The sequence below is a fragment of the Odocoileus virginianus genome, chromosome 15, assembly GCF_023699985.2.
Source record: "Odocoileus virginianus isolate 20LAN1187 ecotype Illinois chromosome 15, Ovbor_1.2, whole genome shotgun sequence".
NCBI classification, from domain to species: domain Eukaryota; kingdom Metazoa; phylum Chordata; class Mammalia; order Artiodactyla; family Cervidae; genus Odocoileus; species Odocoileus virginianus.
The window spans coordinates 6,507,274-6,525,640 of record NC_069688.1 but is presented as its reverse complement, the minus strand read 5'-3'; the positions used below and the strand labels follow the sequence as shown (position 1 = coordinate 6,525,640).

The 18,367-nt window shown below is 48.5% G+C and overlaps 2 protein-coding genes across 3 annotated transcripts in view; one reads left to right on the top strand and one right to left on the bottom strand.

The window, feature by feature from the left end:
- Positions 1-18,367, top strand: part of TG (thyroglobulin) — a 238,090-nt gene that overhangs the window by 175,023 nt on the left and 44,700 nt on the right. The gene's annotated exons all lie outside the window — the stretch shown is intronic.
- SLA (Src like adaptor) overlaps positions 1-18,367 on the bottom strand; it is a 65,235-nt gene that overhangs the window by 33,309 nt on the left and 13,559 nt on the right. Inside the window, exon 1 of one of the 2 annotated variants that reach the window (XM_070476975.1) lies at positions 3,080-3,236. The exons of the other annotated variant lie outside the window; for it this stretch is intronic. The gene's annotated coding sequence lies outside the window, so the exon portion shown is untranslated. Of the gene's footprint in view, positions 1-3,079; positions 3,237-18,367 lie in introns of those variants that run through there. 2 annotated transcript variants of the gene reach the window in all.

The following is an 18,367-nucleotide window of genomic DNA, read 5'->3' as shown; positions in this document are numbered from 1 at the left end:
TGCCTCCAAGGGGTAATGTGAGAATTAAAGACTTCACTGACAACGGGTTCCCCTCTGCCCTCTGTCCAGGGTTCTGGCCCCTTCACGGCTCACACCACAATTCCCCGTTATGGATTCGTGTCTTCAACAGCTCCAGGTTATAAACTCCCTGAGCACGCAATCCTTTCTTTATTCTATTGCTCAATGAGAAATTATTACCTAGCAGGTGCTTGGCACGTAGTAAGGGCTCACTGCATTCAGTCGAGTGGCTAAAAATATCCCCTCCAGAGTACCCAGCACAATGCAGGCAGGCAGGGCTGTGCTCTCAGGGGCAGCCCTATTCTCTCAGGGTGGGCCTTTCCCCGAACGACCATCAGGGGGATAATTTCCACTGTGGTCTGAAGCTCCTGGAATCTCCCCACCTACCCCCCACCCGCACCCCATGTCCCCCAGCCATAGTCCCAGTTGCCTGGAAGGTGCCAAGGAGGGAAGCATGACTTTGCAAGGCTGTTTGGCAACAAAAGTGAGCCGACTGGAGGCCCCACGGTTTCTGTCTGTAGCTCCAGTTACCGTAACAAAATGAACTGCCTCCCCCCGTGGTGGTTCTCAGATGGGAGGAAGTGGTTGGGACCCCGTGTACCCAGTGTCCCTATTTCCTTTGGAACTCTTGGGGAGGTGGGAGGGGAGGAAATCAGTCAGAGGGTACGGCCTCTGTGTTATTCATTAAGGGAAGGATGGATGGATGGATGAGTGGGTGGACAGACGGAAGGATAAATGTACTAACAGGCCCCTCATGTTGCTGACAAGAACCAAAGGCTCTAGCTTGACATGCTGGAAAATTTTTTTTTTTACATGCTGGAAAATTTTAATGAGAATTTTAAGCTCCAGCTTCTCAGAGCTGGGGGAATAAATTCTTGCTGAATGTCAGATGAAAAATTAAAACCCAGCAGCATCTATTAATGCAGGAAGCTGACTGGGGTTTACCAAGATGAATAATTTCTAAGTCTTTAAGGAAGACCCACTCCCCTTGGAAATACATTGCCAGCTCTCGAAATTCAGAGTGGGGAAATTTTTTTTTTCTTTCTGTATTAGGAAGATGATTTCAGTGCAATACAAACTTACCTATAGCTGTTTCACTTAAATGAGATGGAGGAACAGGTAGAGATAAGCATTCAGAAAAATTGAGAAAGGACTCACCAGGTCATCGCCTGTGCCGTTTGACCCGTCATATTGAACACTGCCTGCTACTGTTTGCTGCCGATGAACATACAAGCAACTTGGGGTGCTTTAATTGTCTGGGTCAGGAATGACAGTAGCTGCTATTTAGTATTTGGCATCCACTACATATTGTATATAATTTAAACTTCTTACAAACACATAGGAAGCTGGTCTTCTTTTTATTATAATACAAGGAAAAGGCACTCAGATAGGCAAAGCGACTTGCCCAAAGTCACACAGTGAGTTCACTGGCGACCAACCCAGAATGTTGGCCCAGGTGGAGCTGATTAAACCAGTAGGTTTTCCTGGTCTTACTTCCCTGATTCTAGATCTGTTTTAAGACATGAAAGTCTAAATAGCTTTCAGCCTATTCCATAGCTTTTTTTTCCCCCTATTATTACCATTATATATTTCAGAGCCTATTAAGCACTCTTTTTTTGAATATTTATTTACTTATTTGGCTGCTCTGGGTCTTAGTTGCAGCATGTGGATCTAGTTCCCTGACCAGGGATCGAACCCAGGCCCCCTGCATTGGGAACTCAGAGTCTTAGCTACTGGAACACTAGGAAAGTTCCTTAAGCACTCTTGATTAACATTTTCCCAACTGGAGACTATAGTTTGCACCAAATTTTGCCAGAAATTTTACTTGAGCTTACCTCCCTATTTTTGAAAGAACCACAGCCCAGTACAGCATCTCACAGCAACCTACAAGAAGACACTCTGCAGTCAATGGAGCGTATTTCTCCTAATGCAACGAGCACTGCTTTAAATACACACTTCTGTCCTCCCCACACTTCAGCTCACTTAGGTGGGGCTCTTCCTCCCCCGCCTCAGCCCTTGGAGCCTCGGAGCCTCTCGCCAGCTGTGTGACTTGGATGAATCACTTAACCTCTCTGAACCTCATTTTCTCATTTGTTGGAAGCAAATAATCATGGTAATCTTAACAGGATTGTTAGAAAGATTGCAGGAAAATAACTTTTCATGCAACATGCCTCCCCTGCCACTCAGCTGGGCAGACTCCATCCCTTCCCACTGTGTGCACAACCCCAATTCAGGACATTCTGAGGCCAAAACCCAGGTCATTTCCCTGATACACCAGGCTCTCTGGACATGGAAGGACCTAGCAGGATAAGGAGTGTGCCATGTTCCTTAGAAAATTCTAGTTCTCCAATATCTCTCCTAATGCTTGCATTTTATTTTCATATTTTTATATGCCTCCCATGTTTGCCTTTGATTTAATCATATGCGCCGTAAAAATCCCACCTACTTGGATTCTTATTGTTTATTACCATCAGTCATCGTTGGCATCTTCCCAAGAAGATCCACACCCCAGATACCTAGAAGTACCACTGTGATGTCCACCTGCCTGGGCTCCAGTTACAGACGTTATGACTCCATGCTGATAGCATTTTACTGAGCCCCTACTGTGCATCTGAAACTGGCCTGGGCACTTTGCATGTGTTAGCTTGTTGAATCTGCCCAATACCTGTGTGAGTTGTGTACCATTATTCCCACTTCCCAGAGGAGAGAATGAAGGCCTGGAGAGATTTAAATGTCTCACCTAAGGATGTACTTCTAGAAAGTCTAATAGCAAGCTGGAGTGTCCACAGTGCGAAGCCTGCTCTGTGCCAGAATGTTCTGTGGCTGGAAGATCTTCTTCTGGCATGAGCGTGCCCAGTCTGAGCTCTCCCAGCCCTTCTTGGCATAGAGTTCCCCATCAGTGAGCAGCCACGACTCACCAGCCACGGGGCCTCACTTAGACCTGCTTCTGCCTGTCTTCCCAGAGCACGTCTGTCTCCAGAAAGCCCACCCCCTGCCAGCTGTGTGTCTCAGGGGTCCCGACAACTCCCCTCCAAAGCCCCTGCCATGTCCCCCCAGATACCTTCAACAGCTGGGCACGCTCTCCCCTGGGAGTCGCAGAGGAGGGACCGTCAGGAGCACTGTCACCACCGCTCCATCAGCTGCTACTTCCGTGGCAGAGTGAGCCTCCCGCCGGTGCAGAGGAGCCCATGCTATCGAGAAGCACAGTTGCTAAACCGGCTGCCACTTCCTCTGCTAGAAACGAGGAAGGCGCGGGCTTGCAGGAGACAGGTTCCTGTTTTCAGCAACCACGCCGAGCAGACTTCTCTTTGTAAGGACAGGGCAGATAGCAACACTGTTCTTTTTTTTTTTGCAAAGCACTTGGGAATATGGGCAGCTTGATTCCAAGTGTCTGGGCCATGCTTCTCTTTCAGACACGGGGATATTTTGTCTCTAATTAAAAGGCAGAGGAGGTTGAGAGAATGCTCTCATGGCCTAAAGCTCACTGGGTCCAAGGGGGCCAAGGCTCAGAAGCCTCAGCTGCTTCTCTCTTCTCAGGTTCTTGATGTCACTGCCCAGTGGGCCCCGAGCAAAGCTTCTGCTCTTGGCTCCGCTGTAGACAAGTTTTTAATTGGCAGAGAATTGAAATAATGGGCCTCAAAGACCCTTTACAGAAAGAAGCAGCCCACCCACCTTCCGTTGCCCTTGGCTGGCTGGTGCTACAACCAGAAGAAACTACAAAGGTTATGAAAGGTTATAAAACTAGAAAGGTTATGAAAAATAGTCGGCTTTCCTCGGTTCCTGATGAAAGTTAACTAAGAAAACATGGTAACTGAATGTATGATGCCTGACTGGCTCCTGGATCAAGGGTGAAGGACTAGAAAGAACATTCCTGGGATGGTATTCAATACCCTGGGGGGTATTCAAATAGAGACTGCGTATTAGACCATTTGTGTCAGTGCTAATTTTCTTGGGTATGATAATGACATAGAGTTATGTGAAGAATGCTAATTTTTAGGAACTCCGTGCTAATGTATTTAGAGGTTAAGAGGCATGTTGTCTTTAACGTTCAAATGGTTCAATTAAAAAAAAAAAGAAAACACACACACAAACAGAAAGAGAATGAGAAAGACAGAAAGCAAATGTGGCAAAATGTTCATGCTTGGTCAGTTTAGGTGAAGGGAATATGTGCATTGTACTATTTCAACTTCGTGATGGGTCTAAATTTTTTAAATTAATGGTGTATATCTCCCTGTTCATAGCGTGCTTCCCAGGTGGTGCAGTGGTAAAGAATCCGCCTGCCAATGCAGGAGATGTAAGAGATGCTGATTCGACCCCTGGGTCGGGAAGATCCCCTGGAGAAGGAAATGGCAACCCACTCCAGTGTTCTTGCCTGGAAAATCCCATGGACAGAGGAGCCTGTCGGGCTACAGTCCAAGGGGTTGCAAAGAGTCGGATACGACTCATAGCATGCTGGTCTCAATCAGGAAAGCCCAACACATGGAGCCCAAGGGCTTGTTGGTGGTAGAGATGGAAGCTGCCGGAACGCCGGCTGCAGACAGCGTGTCATGGAGTTGCCTGGGTGAGCTCAGAATGCCAGGTGACCTGCTGCATGGCCCTCTGAGAGCCTTGGTCCACCTCCCACTTCACGGAGAAGACAGAGCATCCAATGATCTGCCCAGCATCACCCAGCTGGTCCCTGAGCAGAGCCAGGTCAGTGTCTGGGGCTGATGGCACGGCCCCAAGCTGGTGGGAACGACACGGCCAGCAGGGACAGTCATTTAGAAACCTCTCTCACTGCTTTGATCGAAGATGAGTTCAAAACACCAGGGCTGCTTCTAAATTTAGCAGGGGCTCTGCACTAGAGAGATGCTTCCTTAGACAACTGGTGAGAGTCCTGTGCTGCGCGGGGCACCCTGGGAAGGGGCAGAGGAAATGTTGCAAAGATTGACTGGCTGCTTGGCCTCGAGGGGGAGGAGTGGGCAGGCAGGGAGAAGCAGAAGTGGACTTTTCCCCCGAACTCACCCAGAGGAGTAACAGAGGTTTAGATTGATAGTTAAGAGGTATGACGCTTTAGGCAACTTGTCAAAAAATATTTATCGAGCATCTCTTATGAGTTAGACTCTGAAGTCATTCCCTCATTCGGTTATTTATTCAGTGATGTTTTCTAGGCATTCAGCCGTGCATGAAAGCCCTGCCCTACTACACAGCTATCAGTTCTGGTGACTCTGTAAGGAAAGGAAAATGGCCAGTGTGGAGGTGGAAGAGGGAGGGGTTCTCTGTGCCATGGGCTGAGGCTCCAGGAGGAAAAGGACCAGCCGGGGAACAAGCTAGATGGTTAGAGGCTCATGCAGACTTTGGGGGATGGGGAGGAAAAGCACGGTGGGCTTAAGGGAGCTCCCAGTGGTTTCATGGTGGAGGCTGACAGCAGGCAGGCAGGGACCACAGATGGCTGTCCGTCAGAGGGAGTGGGCAGTGCCCAGGAGAGGCTGCTGCGGAAGGAGAAGCCCAGAACTGGGAGCCATGGGAGCCCACGTGGCAGGATCCCTTCTGCCCGTTTCCACTGGGTGACCTGGAACTGCTGCCCACCTGCCCTGGCCTTGCTGTTTCACAACCTTCCTTTTACCCCTGGGGTGAATGCATGGAAATGGGGTCTGTTTGAGAAAATGTACCTGAAGCTGTCAACTGCACTCCAAAGAATCCCGGGCTGTGGCCCAGGCTGAGGGATGGTGTGGAGGTCGGAGCCCACACTTGGCAGGGGACACCCCCACCAAGGTCCTTAAGTTAAGACTGGGATCAGCCCTGGCTGAGTGACCACGTGTCCGGCAAACGCACTACAAGAGCACATGGAGACATCCAGATCCATCAGTGTAAAAGCACCTGATTTCCAGAGAGCTTTTCAAGTTAATGAACTGTTATATTGTTGTTGTTTGGTCGCACTCTTTGTGACCCCATGGACTGCAGCACGCCAGTCTTCCCTGTCCTCCACTATCTTCCAGAGTTTACTCAAACTCATGTCCATTGAGTTGGTGATGCCATCCAACCACCTCATCTTCTGTCTCCCCCTTCTCTTCCTGCCTTCAATCTTTCCCAGCATCAGGGTCTTTTCCGATGAGTTGGCTCTTCTCATCAGGTGGCCAAATATTGGAGCTTTAGGTTCAGCATCAGTCCTTCCAGTGAATATTCAGGGTTGATTTCCTTTAGGATGGACTGGTTTGATCTCTTTGCTGTCCAAGGGACTCTCAAAAGTCTTCTCCAACACCACAGTTTGAAAGGATCAGTTTTTCGGTGCTCAACCTTCTTTATGGTCCAACTCTCACATCCATAGATGACTCCTGGAAAAACCATAGCTTTGACTAGACACCTTTGTCTGCAAAGTGATGTCTCTGCTCTAATATGCTGTCTATGAGCTATTAGGACCCAGGCTAATGTCCACAGGCAAATTAGCAAGATGACCCTGTATGTTGAGATTTGCTTGACTGATTTCCTCCTACTTCTGTGCAGTCATCATCTTATTGAAATGAAATGTTCTCCTTTGTAAATGCTAGCTTTTTACATTTAGTGTCATCGAGAGCCAGGTGTTACCTCCCCACCTGGGGGTCTGCAATTCTCCTAAACCAAGCAGGAACCAAGCCCGCTTCTCCAGCATCAACTCCATAGGAGGATGTGCATAGATTACCTAGCATAGTGCAAGGTGTATGGTGGGGGCGGGTGGGGATGGGGACACGGGGACCACGGAATATGCCTCCCCCTCTTTCCTTTCAAAGTGAGGCATAAGCTGGGGAGAACAGGGGCAGGTCTAACACAGATCATGAGCCCAGCACCGAGCCTGCCCCCCAAACAGATGAGCCACACCCATGAACAAGCAAATGAAGGTGATGGATCTGCTTTCTGAACAAAAAGCACATGGCCTGTGAATATTAACTCTTTGCCTCCGGGGAAGATGATGAGCTAACCTTGAAAATCATCTGGGAGATATCAGACCCTATTGTTTCCTGGGAGTTGGGAGCTGTTCATGTGTCTGGAACCATCTCTGGAGCTGGGTAAATGGTCCATGTGGATGAGCTGAATTGTCCAGCTAGAATGGCACCTGAATGTGTATCCTCAGAATCTTTTTGTTTCTCTGGGAGTGCCTCTTGGAGCTGACAGTGTTTTCAGGAGGAAAAAAAAAAAGCAGAAGCTCTGTTTACACTGGGCTTCTCCACTCTGAGGAGTTGCACAAATGCGTTGATTCCCCCAAGCTGTTCTCTTCTGCGGTTGCTCAACTCGTCCCCTTTGCATCCCTCTTAGGGACAGTGGGTTCCCAAAGCTTGGGAAGCTCTCTGAGAGGGGCCGCAATTTCAGTCTTCGCAATGTTGCAATTTTGCTTTCCCTACTAAGTTCCTGTAGATGCATGAAGATGCAAACTCTTTTCTTTTCTAGATCTAACAGGTATTTCTTTATTTAAATGAATATTGAGTATTGTACTGAGTAACTATTAGCTTCATGACAACCATGAGGCTAAGCTCAGGGGGCACCAGGGTGACTGGGACTCATGTCCTGCCATCTGAAAGGTCAGCGAACAAGGACCAGGGATGAACCACGATGACTTGGCAGCACGGTGGGGGTGTTGTGATGAGGGAAACTAAAGGAAATGGTTCAGAATGTTGCAGTGGCCCCCAGGCTCGATGGACCTGGGTGATGTTCAGCTTAACCTTGAACATGAGTGAAGTCCACTAAGGCTACACATTTGGCAGTGCTGGCCAGGACAGTCCATGGGTCCCTTCTTGTGTTTTCTCTTTGTGGGATGGTAAGTTGCGTCTTGTCTGGAGTTGGAAGTGATGTCAGTATCGGCCACGTGCTGGCCCTCCCCCGCCTGTGATCGCCTCTTCCCTCTCGGTGCTCCTGGAACAGGCTGACAAGCTGAGCCCCTCGGGTCAGCTCAGTCTCAGCCCAGCTCTGCCCCAGCCTTCCACCCCCACTTCCCTCACTGTGCGTGGCCTTTGTGTTGATTCGTCCCTGGTCCTCACTGCTTTGACCTGCCATCTCAGTGACTTCCACTTCCTTCCACTGCCTGGCAGGCTCTGTTGGCTGTGCTGCTGATTTACTCCTGCTGTTCCCCTCATTCTAGGATCTGCCAGAATCAGGAGTGAGTCTCCAGTCCGGGCCAGCCGAGGCTTGATCCTTTCCTCCTAGAGACTCAGAGCCTGACAGAAGGACTCATATTCTCTCTACCCTCTGCAGTAGGGGGGGTGGGGGGGGGGGTGGGGGGGCGGCCAAGCCCTCTCCCCTGCCTGCTTTTGTCCTCTGGTCTTAGCTGAGGTTCCTCGGCTGTCTGAACGGCCTGTTCCCCAGACTGGCTCCGACCGTGGGGCCCTGATGGGGAGGAGGGATAACAAAAGTGGTGCCATCTGTCTGCAGTGGAGCCTTTTGCCAGAATGCCCCGTGACTGCCCTAGAGGCAAGAGGTTTGCTGGTCCTTTTATTCCCACCGGTGGAGCAAACACTACGGCACATGGGGGCATCCTCGTTCATCTCTGTTTCCTTCCGTTCACTGAGGAAAGGGCCTCTTCCTGTTCTCGAGTGCAAGTGTTCTCGTCTCCAAGCTGGTTGATCATGACAGTAAAACAAAGTTTTGAGTGAGTTTGAGTAAGCATTCCCTGTATGTGCACATTTAGTCATCTTTTATATACACAGTCATTAATTATATTCACAGATGACTGTACTAAAACATACATTATAAACATGTTTTAAAAGAATAAGACTACCTAAATTATATTTATAGGTAAATATCTTGGAAATTTCTTCCTGTGCACCAATGGATTGTCTTATACACCCTGTTTGGGAGACCAGAACTCTAATAGAAACATAAAGAGGGAGACAAGGATCATTTCTAAACAAAGAGAATTCTTAACAAGGAGTTTTGAGACATCACAGGTTATCTTTTCTTGGTTCAAATGTATAGTTGAACCAGGAAGGGCACAGAGATCCTTGTGAATTTCACTTAGGACGAAGGCAAGAGGCAGTCTTACCAAGAGAAATAGGATTTGGTACATGGTGGCATCAGGTGGTATCAGGCCCTTTGAAGGGAAGCTCTTCAAGAGTTTCTCTAATACCTCCCCTTTCCCACCTCTGTGTTGCTCTATCTTCTGAAAACTGTTAAGATCCATGAAGGCCGGAGGCTACCTGTTTTGTCAGTGATTGACACCTAGCATTAGCACCTTGCAGGGCCAGAGTAACTGTCAGATATTTGCTAGGAGGAAGAAAGGGCAGAGCGGAGGGAAAACTGGAGGGTGGGATGGGGGAAGTGAGAGTTTAAAACAAAAAAAACCAGAAAGACAGAGAAATTCCCCTCCCTCTAGATTACACACTTTGTTCAGGGCCTCAAGTGTGCGTGTTCAGTCATGTCTGATTCTTTGTGATTCCATGGACTTCAGCGCGACAGGCTCCTCTGTCCATGACATTCTCCAGGCAAGAACCGTGGAGTGGGTTTGCCATTTCCTACTCCAGGCCTTAATCATCTTCAAATTCCGTGCAGCATCTTGCATTCAGGAAGTACTCACAGATGCCCATGGAGTTATCCTGGTGAAGAACTAGCTTCTGGCAGCAGAACTGGCTGTGCCCCAGAGTTGATAGGAAGAGCTGGATGAACGCTAGAGATAAGGCCTCTCTGATTAGCTCCTGAACATGAGTAGAGTCAGGCCTCTCCATTGCTTCACCCCTGTATTTTCATCTCATCAACAATAATCACAATTAAACTTGTCCAAACACCTCCAAATATGCTTTAACAGCACAAAATGAGGTTACCATCTCTCATAGCATGATGATGGCTTTTATTAAACTCCCCTTGCTAACTTATCTCACATTTTATGATGCCTTAATACTTCTGTGAGATAGGCTTTCCAGTCAAAACAAGATTCTCTGGTTGTCATCTAAAGAACAAGCTCAAAACTGGCCTTAATGCAATTTAGAATGGTATCATCCGTTTCCAAGCCACTGGTGGGTGTGAAATTGTCAGCCAGCCTTTGCTTCATCACCCACAGAGCCACGACTAATTACACCCAGCAGCACGGGGCCGCCAGGCAGGGACAGAAGATAGACAAGCCCAGCTGCTTAAAATATCCTTGGCCAATACAGAACTGCAATCCCCAAAGCTTTCTTTAGATTGGAGAAGATTTGACTATTTTTTAAATTTGAGTTTGAGTAGCAATAATATTATAAATCATAATAACTGAATCTCTGACAGTGCTGTACAGGTTCTGAAGTATTTTTCAAACCTGTTATTCCATTTCATTCTTGCTAGAGCTCTTTGAAATATCAATTCTGAGCTTAATATTGGCTACCATTCATGGGAAACCTAACCCATGTAAGCATATTACCTTTTACCTCATCAATTCATCACAACAATCTACTGAAATATTCTTCTTACCCTCATTTTACACTTGAGGAAACTGAGGCACGGGGGATTTAAGTAGCTTTCCTAAGTACACACAGCTGGTAGGAGGAGGAGATACTGTCCTTGCATGTGCACTAATAATGCACTCATGGTCCATGCTTTTGACGCTGTACCTGGAGACACTATTATGTACCCATTTTACAGGTGGAGAAACTGAAACTCCAGTAGTAGAACCACTTACCAAGTTGTCAGTTCAAGATTCAGTAAGATTTCTCCAACCCCAAAGCCCAAGCTCTGTCCATTCTTTTTCTACACTGTATGAAAATGTATATTTGTTTTTGCCTGATGAATTTGAAGGGGATAGTGTTATTGCAAGTGATGTGACATGGACTCCAGGTGCTCAGCTGGGGCAGAGGTTCAGAAGCAGACTTATTTAGTTTATACCGATGCATCACACCTTAGCAAGAGTCCCCTGGGCTGTTCACAAGGGGGAGTTTGGGGAGAGGGTCAGACAGAGTGATGGGCCCAGGGCCTGAGAGGGCTACCCTTGTTGCGGGGAGGGGGCTAAGCTCAGACCACACACCCGTTAGCTAGAGCTAATACAGGATAAGGAAGTGGGCCGTGGAAAATGCAGGGCCCCTCTGAACACACACGGCCAAGTGTGGGAGGGTGTGGGTGTGAGGCTCAAGTCTGAAGGACAGCCGCCAGGACAGGCCAGGGTCGCGGGTTTCAGTCCAGCTGGATGCACAGACGGTTTGCCCTCAGGCGCTCCATGCCGCCTCCGGGACATGAGGTGGGAGCCCTAGACCTTCCACTTCCGGTGGGGGCCCTCCCGCCTCCCCACCGCTGTGGCCAGCACAGGGCCTCCAGCCCAGAACCTGAGGCCAGCCCCCGTGACTGATCTCCCCAGGGCGGCCTCTCACCTGGACCTTTGTGCTGGGCACCCAGGAACACCTTCTGGGTCAGTGCCCTGTCTCCCAGTCCAGCCTCTTCCCGAGGCGCCCCCTCCAGGGATGTCTGACCAGAGCCGGGCCACGGCCCTCCTCTCTGCTCTGCTCCCTCTGACAGAGGCATCCCCAGTCCCTGCGGCCCCGGTCACCCTTCCTGCTGACACTGGCCCCGGAGAGGCCACCCTGTCCCCCAGCCAGTTCCCCTTCTGCACACACAAGACCATCCACACCCGCCAGAGTCTCAGAACTTACACACACACTGTGCTTCTCCAGGGCAGCCCGGGAAGCCCTTTCTCCCCAGGAGCTGATCAGTGCCACCTCGTCCAGGAAGGAAAGGAGGAGATGGACAGAGGGAGGTGATTGCAGGTGACAGGAAGGAAACCAGCAGCCAGACAAGGCTTTCTCACTCCTAGACATCTGGGCTGGGCCCTACTGTCTTCTTGTTGTTAAGTCGCTAAGTTGTGTCCAGCTCTTTTGCAATCCCATGGACTGTGGCCTGCCACGCTCCTCTGTCCATGGGATTTCCCCGGCAAGAATACTGGAGTGGGTTTCAAGAGAACAGCATCGAAACATGTATATTATCTAGGGTGAAACAGATCACCAGCCCAGGTTGGATGCATGAGACAAGTGCTGGGACCTGGTGCACTGGGAAGACCCAGAGGGATCGGGTAGAGAGGGAGGTGGGAGGGGGGATCGGGATGGGGAATACATGCAAAACCATGGCTGATTCTTGTCAATGTATGACAAAAACAACTACAATATTGTAAAGTAATTAGCCTCCAACTAAAAAAAAAAAAAAAAAGAATACTGGAGTGGGTTGCCATTTCCTTCTCCAGGGGATCTTCCTGACTCGGATTGAACCCACATCTCCTGCTTTGACAGGTGGGTTCTTTACCACTGAGCCACTTGGGAAGCCGCCTACTATCTAGATGCTCATATTTGGAGGCATAGTTCAAATAGTCAGCCATGGCTGACCTCAGAGTCACACTTAGCGAAAAAACAAGAGCTCAGTCCCTCCCGTGGGGCAGAGCAGCCAGGCTGCAGTTTCAGGCCAGCTTCCCCTGGGCCAGAAATTCCCACCGTGCCCCTCACTTCTCTTTCCACCTTGATATTAGACGTGGGAATATAGCCCTGGGCAAGTGCTGGCTAACCCCCCACCCCCAGACCTGCCACCAGCTACAGTTATTTTTGTATACTGATCCATAAAACCAGAGGGATGAATAAAATACCCCACTATGTAAATTGGTACAGCTGCTGTGGAGAAAGTAAGGAAGTTCCTCAAAAATAGACCTAAAAACAGAGCTACCATATGACCCTGCAGTCCCAGTCCTGGGCATATATTCAGAGAAAGGCATGATGTGAAAGGATACCTGCACCCGTGCTCACTACAGCACTGTTTATAGTAGCCGAGACAGGGAAGCAGCCTAAATGTTTATCGACAGAGGGAGGCATAAAGGCGACACAATGGACTATTACTCAGCCATTAAAAAGAATGAAATAACACCATTTGTAGCAACATGGATGGGCCTAGAGATTGTCATACTGAGTGAAGTAAGTCAGAGACGGAGAAATATCATATGACATCCTTTATATGTGGAATCTAAAAAGAAATGATACAAATGAACTTACAAAACAGAAAGAGACTCACAGGCTTAGAGAACTTATGGGTGCCAGGGGAAAGCTGGGAGGAAGGAATAGTTAAGCAGTTTAGGATGGACGTGTGTGACTTCCCTGGTGGTTCAGACGGTAAAGTGTCAGCCTGCAGTGTGGGAGACCTGAGTTCAATCCCTGGGTTGGGAAGATCCCCTAGAGAAGGAAATAGCAACCCACTCCAGTACTCTTGCCTGGAAAATCCTATGGGTGGAGGAGCCTGGTAGGCTATAGTCCATGGGGTCGCAAAGAGTCGGACACGACTGAGCTACTTCACTTTCTTTCTTTCTTTAGGATGGACATGTACACACTGCTATGTTTAGAATGGATAACCATCAAGAACCCACTGTGCAGCACATGGGAAAAAAGTTAAAAAGTAAACTAAAATCCCAACTTCACAAAATGGATAGGGTAAAGTTAACTGATTTGCCCAGCAAGACATGGCCGCTAAGAGCAGAGTCTTGAACTGTCAAAAAAAGTCTTTCTTTTTGCTTAGTCTGTGTTGTTACCACTTCTCTACGCTGATTTTGCTTTACAAGTTTTTTAAAAGCATGACAACGTAGGATTAGTGAAGGGCTGGCGTGTCCCACTGGGAGAACCAAGAGGAGCTGAAGGAGTGGGAGCCAGAGAGGCATTCGCTCTGCGTGCAGCCCCGTGCTGAGTTCTCACCCTCCAAACTTCCTAAAGCTCTGGCAGCAAGGCTGTAAGGCCGAGGGAACTGAGGCTTGAAGAAGTGACTAATCTGTTCAAAGCCAAAGCATGAGGATGTGGGAAAGTCCGGGCCGGCCTCCCGAGTCTAAGACTTGCCCTCGCCTCCATACAGTCTCAGCTGTCCTAGGCGTTCGCTCTAAATCAGCTGGTCCCTGAAACGAAGCCACGGGAGCAATGGCTGGACGGAAACATCTGGGCACCTAGGCACTTTTATAAGTTGTGGTTTGGAAATTATTTTTCAAAGGCGACACTTCCCCACTACGTGTGTGAGCTGCTCTTTGAGAACAGAGGGGCAGCTTCAGGAGCCTGCCTTTCCCAGCCTTCAAAATCAGAAGGCGGCCGTTGCCTTGGCCATCCGTCAGGGTGAACCTTTTAAAGGGCAATAGCTTGGCCTGGGACAGCAGTACGTTTCGAGTGCCAAGCGTTTAAATGGTTTCTGACAGGCAGAAGGGGACAGAGGCCGTTAGATGTAATGCTCATGACAGATGGGCGGGAAAAAAAAGGCATTTTGTCAAGTTTCCAAGAGCATGGAGGACAAGCAGGACAGGAGAGTGAGCGTGGTTCTAAAGGGGCAAAGCCAAGGCTGACAAGTGCCTGGGAGGCGCCCCGGGCCTGGAAGGCCGCCCCCAGCGGACGCCTGGGCAGGGCCTCCCCACAGCACAGCCACAGGTAGCAGAGGCGATTTGTCACCGAGCCACGTGGGAAGGAGTGTTTGCCAGAGATGTCAGGAGAAGGGAGGTTGAGAGCGGACGGTAGCCTGGTCCCCTGCTCCCTTTGGCATAGCAGGGCTGGGTGATGAGATGGCTTGGAAGAAAAGCTTCCTGAATCCAACTCGGTAACAGTAGAGGATTTGGGGCAAGTCAGTTATCCTCTCTGAGGTTTTCTAGAGAAGCTCTTGGCATCATTATACTCCTTCTTACAGATGAAGGAAGAGTCCAGATCAAAAAGTACCAATAATCAGAGCTGTGCTTTGCGTTCAAGTGAGCCCTGCAGGCCCTCCTAACTTGTCCGTGACTCTCTCCCTAACAGCCTGAATACCCTATGTGCGCTGTTGACATTAGAAAGTCTCATAAATGGCTAGTTACCAGCACAGAAGGATATGCACAATGGACAGAGAGGTGAAAAAGACAAGTTTAAAATCAGTATGATCTAATTTATTCCCTACATATAAATATACAAATAGACACACACACACACAGAAGAGACATGCTGAGAGGCTAACAATATCTCACAGTCATTGCTCCTTGACTCAGAAAATTGTATTTAAGTTTCCATTGTTTTGCCCATCTTTATTTTCTACCATAGATTTCTGTGCTATTTTTGCTTTAAAATTGCAAAAGTTGCTCTTTTACCTTTAACTAAACAAAGGTGACAAATTGGGTTTCCCTGCTGGTTCAGTGGTCAAAAAATCCACCTGCAGTGCAGGAGACGTGGGTTCGATCCCTGGGTTGGAAAGATCCTCTGGAGGAGGAAATGGTAAAACCATTTCAGTATTCTTGCCTAGGCGATCCCACGGACAGAGGAGCACTTCGAGCTACAGTCCATGGGGTCTCAAGGAGTCAGACATGGCTGAGCGACTAAACAACAGGAACCGAGGTGACACTGGAGGCTGTGGGACAATGCACGCTGGCCTTTTTCTAGGTGTGAAAAGGATTGCCATTTTGGCAAACTTGGGATGTGATGCCACTGAGGCTTGTTCTGGGGACCACACCCACTGGTCAGGATCACCTCCCTCTGCCCACGCTGGTCTTCCTTCTGCCCCACCTCTATCCCCGTGTTCTTAGGTGGTCTTGACCTTGCCACTTGTCCGCAGATCAGTGGGTATGCCTGCTTTCCTCTCAACAAGAGTCAGGTTATATTTTAGTATGGAATTACTCTTTTCAATGTAATTAAGATTTGGTCTAATTAAATGTTATAAAAATTCTTTGGAGAAAAGTTAGAATATTTTGAAAACTACAAAAAGTCCAAAAAATCACTCATCAGTCCCTCATGTTGAATTAACAGGGGACTCAGGGAACTGATAAAGTTGGACTACCCAAGGAAGCTGGTGGAGTGATAGGCGATGGGGAGATGAGGGAGTCAGGATGCCTGTGGACTATACAGGACCCCTGCCCTCCATCAAGGCAGCATGACAGCATGGGAAAACCACAGCATCTTGGGGCCAGAAAATCTGGCTTCTTAACCTCTTTCATCTGTACAGACAGTTTACTAAACTTTGTTGACATTCTTTCCTGAGTATATCCCAATTTCTTTTTGGAATGAGGTACGGAATGTACAAAAAGAGTGATTAAATAAGTAATGTATTTCCTTTTAAAATAATATTGGTTCTTCCTACTTCATCAGGTGGGTTGGAGTGTTGAGATGGTCTGAGCGAACACTGTATATAAAACGGAATGTGGGACACTTGTAATGCTCATCACAGTGACCCAGGGTGGGTTCTGGTTGGTCTCAGGGTGGCTTTTCCATGCCGCAGACATAATGAGGTCACGACAAGGGAGGGACCTTTACAAGCCGTCCTGTGAGACTGTTTCCCATTCGGCACTCCTGCTGCGGGTGAAGCCAGGCCCTCCCTGCCTTTCCTCTCTCTGTTCTGACCACCTTGCAAACGTCTTGTTTACAAATCACCACCCATCAGCCACTCCTGAGTGTAGTGGAAAGCAAGAGTGTGATGGACTGAGCTCTTGTCTCTGCCTGTAGGTAGGACAGTGTAGGGGAGAGAGTACAAGCTTTATAACCCTGGCTCTACTGCTTTCAGTCCCAAGACCTTGAACAAAGTACTTGCCCATCTGGGCCTCAATCTCTCCATCTGTAAAGTGGGGATGGTAATCCATGTAGGACTGTTGCTAGGATCACATGAGAAAATGTGCAGGAATGACCTGGCTCTAAGAAGTTACTTTATAAAATGTTCCTTCTCTTCCACCTCCCTTTAAAAGTTGTGTACTTTAAAGGTGGAGAGATGGAAGGCGAAGAGAGGGTGAGGAGGGCCCAGCAGGGGTCCTATGTCAGGGAGGAAGCAGACAGGCTGGGAAGCCTCCTCTCAGTTCCTTGCTCCTCAGAGGAACTGGGCTGCTTGTTTTTCCTGCATGTTCTGATTCTTGCCATCGGCCCTGATTCACAAATTTCTACCCCACTTTTTCCACACTGGGAGTTGTTTTCAAAGTTTTAAAGGGCACAGCAATTCAGAATTAGTCAGTGAAAGGCTGGCGTGTCCTACTATGGCGTGTCCCATAGTACTAAGAGGAATAGCAGGAGGGGGAGCCAGTGGGGCGTTCGCTTGCCCTGCACCGGCCCCCTGCTGAGCTCCCCACCAGCATACTTGATACCTCTGGCAGCAAGACTGTGAGGCCAGTGCTTTATAGTGGAGGTCGCTGAGGCTTGGAGAGGTGATGTATTTTGTGCACACACATTTCTCCACAAGAGAAGCAGCACTCACAGAGCTTTGTCTTTCACAAGCTCTCCTAGGCTATAATTCATCCCTGCAGTTGGTGTTAAGATGCTTCAAGGGCATCACTTTGTCTAATATTCAAAGGACACTAATAAGGGATATGTGTGTGAGTCGCTAAGTCATGTCTGACTCTTTGCGACCCCATCCTTGTAGTCTGCCAGGCTCCTCTGTCCATGAAATTCTCTAGAAAAGAGTTCTGGAGTGGGCTGCCATTTAGTTCTCCAACAAGGGTTAAGATACCCCTTTTTCCCTTCATCCAAATTCCCTGGGTTCCCACCAACTAAAACCAAGAACTGCTGATTCCGAAGAAGCAGAGGAAGGGGGAAGTGTGCTCTGATGCCCCGAGGACTAGGGTCTCAGGATGAAAGTTGTGTTAATTATCATCCCTTTGACTGAAATTTTGCCAAAATCAAAGTGTTACAAATCAGAGTGAAACTCATGCTTTTAGGGATCAAGAAAAGAAGATGATTTCAGTGTAGAAAAGATTAAAAGCAATATTAATACTAACTTGCATGTACAGAAGATTTTTTTTTTTTTTTTTGAAATCTGTCTCTTGCTTTAGCTTGCAGAATTCTTTCCGAGTTGTCTGCCTCAGTGATGTCCCCCAGTCCAGCTAGGGGGCTTCACAGGTGGCTCAATGGTAGAAAGAATCTGCCTGCAATGCAGGGGATGAGAGTTTGATTAGTTGGGAAGAAAATTGCAACCCATTTCAGTGTTCTTGCCTGGGAAATCCCATGAACAGAAAACCCTGGTGGGCTATAGTCTGTGGCATCACAAAAGAGCTGGACATGACTTAGAGACCAAACAGTAACAATAAACCCAGCTAGTCCATGATGTTCTGGTGGCGAGTTTCCAGGTTTGGGTGCGTTCCCAGGAGAGGGTCCGATGCAGCGCAGTGGCAGTGATGTTCTGGTTCATGCCTCACCCCTCTCTCCTCCACCCACACAAGCCTCTGTTGGAATCCCTGCTTCAGACAGGACCTCTCCTGTTCATCCCACGCGGCGGTCAGTCAACCATCCAGCCATTCACTTGAGTTCCATTCTGCCCACCAGTCTTTAGCGAAGGCCTGCGGTGCACCAAGCTTTGTGCTAGGTTCTGGTGGCAAGGGCATACCCGTTCAGCCTCTGCCATCAGAATTTTTCATCTTCCAGAGGCTTCGATGCTCGTTTGCTCAGGGGCTACTGAGTGCTATGCACCATTTTCAGCACTGAGATGCAAAAATAAATGACCCAAGAATATT